Source organism: Procambarus clarkii, chromosome 41 (genome assembly GCF_040958095.1).
Source record: "Procambarus clarkii isolate CNS0578487 chromosome 41, FALCON_Pclarkii_2.0, whole genome shotgun sequence".
NCBI lineage: Eukaryota > Metazoa > Arthropoda > Malacostraca > Decapoda > Cambaridae > Procambarus > Procambarus clarkii.
The window spans coordinates 24,359,355-24,365,856 of record NC_091190.1 but is presented as its reverse complement, the minus strand read 5'-3'; positions in this window follow the sequence as shown (position 1 = coordinate 24,365,856).

Sequence of the window (6,502 nt, the reverse complement as noted above, 5' to 3'; positions counted from 1 at the left end):
CGACTAACAGTGAGGGGGCGAGAAGTGGGACCGGTGTAGGGTAACAAGCGACCTCAAGGTTCGGCGCTGGGAGCCAAATAAATTTAAATTTACGTAAACGACCTATCAACAGGAGTCGAGTTATGAGAAGTGTTAGGACACATGAGGAGTGTACAAATTCTACCAGACGACTGCCTGGATTGTACCTGTATGAAGTTCTGAGAGTTCTTTTACTTCCCAAGCACAACTAGGTGACTACACCCCCCCCCCACCCTCCACACACACATGCACCTACCTTAAGGTTACCTTGAGTTGTTTCCGGGGCATAGCGTCCCCGCGGCCCGGTCGTCGACCACACACATACACACACACACACACCCACACACACACACACACACACACACACACACACACACACACACACACACACACACACACACACACACACACACACTCACTCTTCCCTCCCTACAACATTTGTTCCATTATGCAGGGAACAAATCTCTTCTCCCATGAGAGCCCTTCTCTGGTCCCCCCCCACCCCCCTCTAGTGTACAAGCAGATTACACAACTCTCACACCCTAGAGGGTTCCGCTCATACACAAATGGAGATTACACCAGGGGACGTGGGGGGGGGTGGGAGGCGCTACCTTACATACACAACACTAAACATTTATAACATTTGTGTGTATATCACGCGACGTAAAACATTATACCAAAAACAGAACGCCTCTGTATACAAAAACATTTGTGTATATAGCAAGCGCTATTAAACATACACATACCATCGTCTTTGAAGGTAATGTTGAATAAGTTACGGATGGTCAAACATAAGAAATACAATATCTGTATACGAACATATATCAAATTCATATATACATATGTGAATTTTATACGGCACTCAAAAGATAATGAAGCTGGTTTCAAATGTATTCATACACACCCCCTTGATGTATAGTATACATCTACAACATGGTTTGGTCAATAATATTTCATTCAGTGTATGCATTAGACAAAATAATAAATGAAAAACTATCAGTATTTAAAAAAAATTCTGTTCAAAATAATTGTGTATTTATTTGTTAATGTCCGTCGTTCAAAATCAAAGCAGCTACAAGTATCCACTTAACGAAACCTGTACATCTCTCCTCAATCATGGCGGCTTGGCTTGCATGTGTTAGAGTGTCTTGAGCTCCGATAATAACTAACAATAATAACCTCCTAGGTTGTCACGGGTCCAGGCTCGAAGGTATGTTCAATAAACACCCAGTCGTTATGTCCCAGGCAAGATGTACAGGTTCCGTTAAGCGGACACACACATGCTTGGTGATTCCAGGAACTGGTCGGTTTTTAACCCAACCCGCCCAGGTAAGGACTCTCACAATACATAAAAAATGTAAGTTTAAACTTAAAAGTAACTGCGTTGACCCATATTAATGTAAAAAAATAAAATTTAAACCAGGCCCGGAGAATGGGTTTAAAAAAGCGAAAGGGGGAGAGGTGGGAGGGGGGGAGGAGGAAGGGAAGAGGTGAGAGGTGAGGGGAGAGGAGACGTGGAGGGGAAGGAGGAAGGGGAGAGGTGAGGGGAAGTGGATGAGTGGGTAGCTACCGTGCCAATCCAGCTCAGTGTAAGTTGGAGTCCATCCAGTCTTCTCTTCCAGTAATAATATTACCAACAGAGAAGGTGACGTGTCCCACAGCAACCCAGGCCCACCTCCAGAGGTGACAGGTGGGACTACCTTCACAACCAGGTCACAATCCACACCTCAGGAACCCTTGGGGGTTCAGTGTAAGCCTCAAGAGCCATTTGGTGGTTCAGTGTAAGCCTCTGGAACCCTTTGGTGGTTCAGTGTAAGCCTCAAGAGCCATTTGGTGGTTCAGTGTAAGCCTCAAGAGCCATTTGGTGGTTCAGTGTAAGCCTCAAGAGCCATTTGGTGGTTCAGTGTAAGCCTCAAGAGCCATTTGGTGGTTCAGTGTAAGCCTCAAGAGCCATTTGGTGGTTCAGTGTAAGCCTCAAGAGCCATTTGGTGGTTCAGTGTAAGCCTCTGGAGCCATTTGGTGGTTCAGTGTAAGCCTCAAGAGCCATTTGGTGGTTCAGTGTAAGCCTCTGGAGCCATTTGGTGGTTCAGTGTAAGCCTCTGGAACCCTTTGGTGGTTCAGTGTAAGCCTCCGGAACTGTTTGGTGGTTCAGTGTAAGTCCCTGAAACCCTTTGGTGGTTCAGTGTAAGCCTCTGGAACCCTTTGATGGTTCAGTGTAAACCTCTGGAACCCTTTGGTGGTTCAGTGTAAGTCTCTGGAACCCTTTGGTGGTTCAGTGTAAGTCTCTGGAACCATTTGGTGGTTCAGTGTAAACCTGTGGAACCCTTTGGTGGTTCAGTGTAAGCATCTGGAACCCTTTGGTGGTTCAGTGTAAGCCTCTAGACCCCTTTGGTGGTTCAGTGTAAACCTGTGGAACCCTTTGGTGGTTCAGTGTAAGCCTCTAGACCCCTTTGGTGGTTCAGTGTAAACCTGTGGAACCCTTTGGTGGTTCAGTGTAAGTCACGGAAACCCTTCACGATTGAGTTGAATCCCAGGTTGCATTTTTTTTTACCATGTCGTGGTGGAGTGGTCTTAGGCGTCAGCTTGTGAGTACTCAGAGCACAGGTTCGAATCCTCTTACTTTTCTCAGTAGGAGCTCAGATACATCCAAGTTATTGTGATTTCTTTGAGCATTTCCTCTTATATTCTAAATTATCTCAAATTCTTAATATTCTCTAATATTCTTTAATATTCTTAAAATTTTCTCTGGCAGTCTTAATATTTTTTCGAGTATTCTTAATATTCTCTAGAATTCTAAACACTCTCATATTCTAAATATTCTTTCGAATATTCTAAATATTCTTTCGAATATTCTAAATATTCTTTCGAATATTCTAAATATTCTTTCGAATATTCTAAATATTCTTTCCAATATTCTAAATATTCTTACGAATATTCTAAATATTGTCTCTAATATTCTAATTATGCTCTCTAATATTCCCAACATAACCCCTTAGATTCTTAATATTCATAATATAATCCTTCAGATTCTTAACATTGACTCTACAACTCTTGATATTCTCAGTAATTGTCTCTCCTGGCCACATGCTAGACTTGGACTTTAATAAAACAATAACACTAATATCAACGTTATATTTCCATGGGCTTGCAAATGATTTTCCAATATTTATGAAAATAACTTTTACCACTGTACACCGCCAGGCTGGGCGGTGAGGAGGGGGAGAGAGAGGGGGAGGTAGAGAGAAAGAGGGGGAGGCAGAGAGAGAGGAGGAGGCACAGAGGGGAAGGCAGAGAGAGAGGGAGAGGCAGAGAGGGGGAGGCAGAGAGAGGGGGAGGCAGAGAGAGAGGGGGAGGCTGAGAGAGAGGGGGAGGCTGAGAGAGGGGGGGAGGCTGAGAGAGAGGGGGAGGCAGAGAGAGAGGGGGAGGCAGAGAGAGAGGGGGAGGCAGAGAGAGAGGGGGAGGCAGAGAGAGAGGGAGAGGCAGAGAGAGAGGGAGAGGCAGAGAGAGGGGGGGAGGCAGAGAGAGAGGGAGAGGCAGAGAGAGAGGGGAAGGCAGAGAGAGAGGGGGAGGCAGAGAGAGAGGGGGAGGCAGAGAGAGAGGGGGAGGCTGAGAGAGGGGGGGAGACTGAGAGAGAGGGGGAGGCAGAGAGAGAGGGGGAGGCAGAGAGAGAGGGGGAGGCTGAGAGAGAGGGGGAGGCTGAGAGAGGGGGGGGGGAGGCTGAGAGACAGGGGGAGGCAGAGAGAGAGGGAGAGGCAGAGAGAGGGGGAGGCAGAGAGGGAGGGGGAGGAAGAGAGAGGGGTAGTGAGTGGTGCCAGGCCATGGTACAATTTGACAATTATAAAAACATAAGAATAAAGGTAACTGCAGAAGGCCTATTGGTCCATCCATGGCAGCTCCTATTTATAACCACCCAATCCCACTCATATACATGTCCAACCCACGTTTGAAACAATCAAGGGACCCCACCTCCACCAAGCTACGCGGTAATTGGTTTCACAAATCAACAATCCTGTTACCAAACCAGTATTTACCGAGGTGTTTCCTAAATCTAAACTTATCCAATTTATACCCATTGTTTCGTGTTCTGTCTTGTGTTGATACTTTTAATACCCTATTAATATCCTCTGTTATGTCCATTCATTCATCCACTTGTAAACCTCTGTCATGTCACCCCCAACTCTTCGCCTTTCCAGTGAATGCAATTTAAGGTTTGTTAATCTTTCTTCAAATGAAAGATTTCTAATTTGGGGAATTAATCTTGTTATCCTACGCTGGACACGTTCAAGTGAATTTATATCCATTTGGCAAATGATTTATATCCATTTGTACGGCGACCAAAACTGAACTGCATAATCTAAATGGGGCCTAACCAGAGCAATATATAGCTGAAGAACCACACCAGGTGTCTTGTTACTAACGCTTCGATTAAGTGTCCTATTTGCCTTATTACGAACATTTATGCATTGATCTTTTGGTTTTAAATTCTTTCTAATCTTATCACCCAGATCCCTTTCGCAATCCAATTTCGCAATCTCAACACCATCTAGCTTGTATCTTGTAACTCTATCATCATTATCTTGCCTCAAAACTTTACATTTATCAGCATTAAACTGCATCTGCCAATCTTTTGACCATTTCAAAACTCTATTTAGATCAACTTGAAGTGATAGTGAGTCTTCTTCCGTGTTAATTTTCCTACCGATTTTTGAACCATCGGCAAATTTGCAAATGTTGCTACGCAAACCTGAATCTAAATCATTTATATATATATATATATATATATATATATATATATATATATATATATATATATATATATATATATATATATATTATAAACAACAGAGGCCCCAGGACAGAGCCTTAAGGCACTCCACTTACAACATTATCCCTCTCTGACTTAACCCCAAAAAAGAACAACACAACACCAGGTGTCTTGTTACTAACGCTTCGATTAATATATCCCAGTGTCCTATTAGCCTTATTACGAACATTTATGCATTGATTTTTTAGTTTTATATTCTTAATAATCATAACTTCCAGATCCCTTTCGCAATCCGACGTCGCAATCTCAACACCATCTAGCTAGTATCTTGTAACTCTATCATCCTTATCTAGCATCAAAACCTTACGTTTATCAGCATTAAACTGCATCTGTCAATCTTTTGATTATTTCAAAACCCTATTTAGATCGTCTTAGGTGTATTGTTATTGTGAGGCTTCCTTGGATAAAAAACACTTGGGCTGGACGGTAGAGCGACGGTCTCGCATCATGCAGGTCGGCGTTCAATACCCGACCGTCCAAATGGTTAGGCACCATTCCTTTCCCCCCGTCCCATTCCAAATCCTTATCCTGAACCCCCTTCCAAGTGTTATAAAGTCTTATGGCTTGGGGCTTTTCCCTGATAATTCCTTCCTTCCTTCTCCTTCATTTTGCCAATTTTTATCCCCCACCAACACATACCTTCATTGCCTCCTTTCTCCATATCAGTTCCCATACCACTATCTATTAACAGTTTAAACCCAAACAAAACCCTCCAACCACAGGTTCCAACGAGTTGGCACCAGCAACAACCCTGGTCCTGGATAGATGCACACCATCCCGAGCATACAAGTCATGCCTTCCATAAAAGTGTTCCCAGTTATCAATGATATTGCATTTGATTTGCAATATTTGTCTAGTTGGCAATTGACACCAAATGCCCTCGACGACCATTCACTGCCAACTCCCTTTCTTGGAAGAATGCCACATATGACCGGGATTCCTCCCTTGCTCCTAACTAATTCTATGGCAGTCTTAAGCCTTTGTATCAGTGCCTCACTCCTATCTCGTCCTACATCATTTCCACCTGCACCCATACAAATAATGGGTTTGTTCCCATTTCCAGCCGTATTATCATTCCACGTTGCTTACTATATCACCAATCTCTGCTCCCGGATAGCAAACCCTTAACCTGTTCCCCCTATCTCTGGCACAACACGCTCTATCCAAATACCTCACCTGGGAATCTCCCACAACCAAAAATCGCTTAGCTACTTCCTTTAGTTTGTGAGCAGATTGAGGGACCGACGCTCCCTTTACTGCCTTGCCTCTCGTGCGAACTGCAGGCTCCCAACAGCACTCGTCTCCCAGCACGGCGAATGGGTTGAAAGTCTTTATGACATCTGAAAGGCGGCTTTGCCAGTGTCTTCTTAAGACCCATGTCCTTTGCGACATTCCAAGGCGAAGACTTTCTATTACTGCTCTTCTCCTCTGTTTCCTCTTGACGTTGTTTCAGCTTATTATTATTATTAACATCTTTATTGACAAAATTAATTACAATTTTGCCTAATCTGAGGATTTTGATAGTCTTATTAAATTGAGGATAATGCTAGTATTCACTGTCACGCAGGACAGAGGGTCATACATAAGACAATAGGTCTAAACTGTAGGCTGAAGCACATATATATCATGGTTACAATCAATGTTTTAATGTGTGGATAT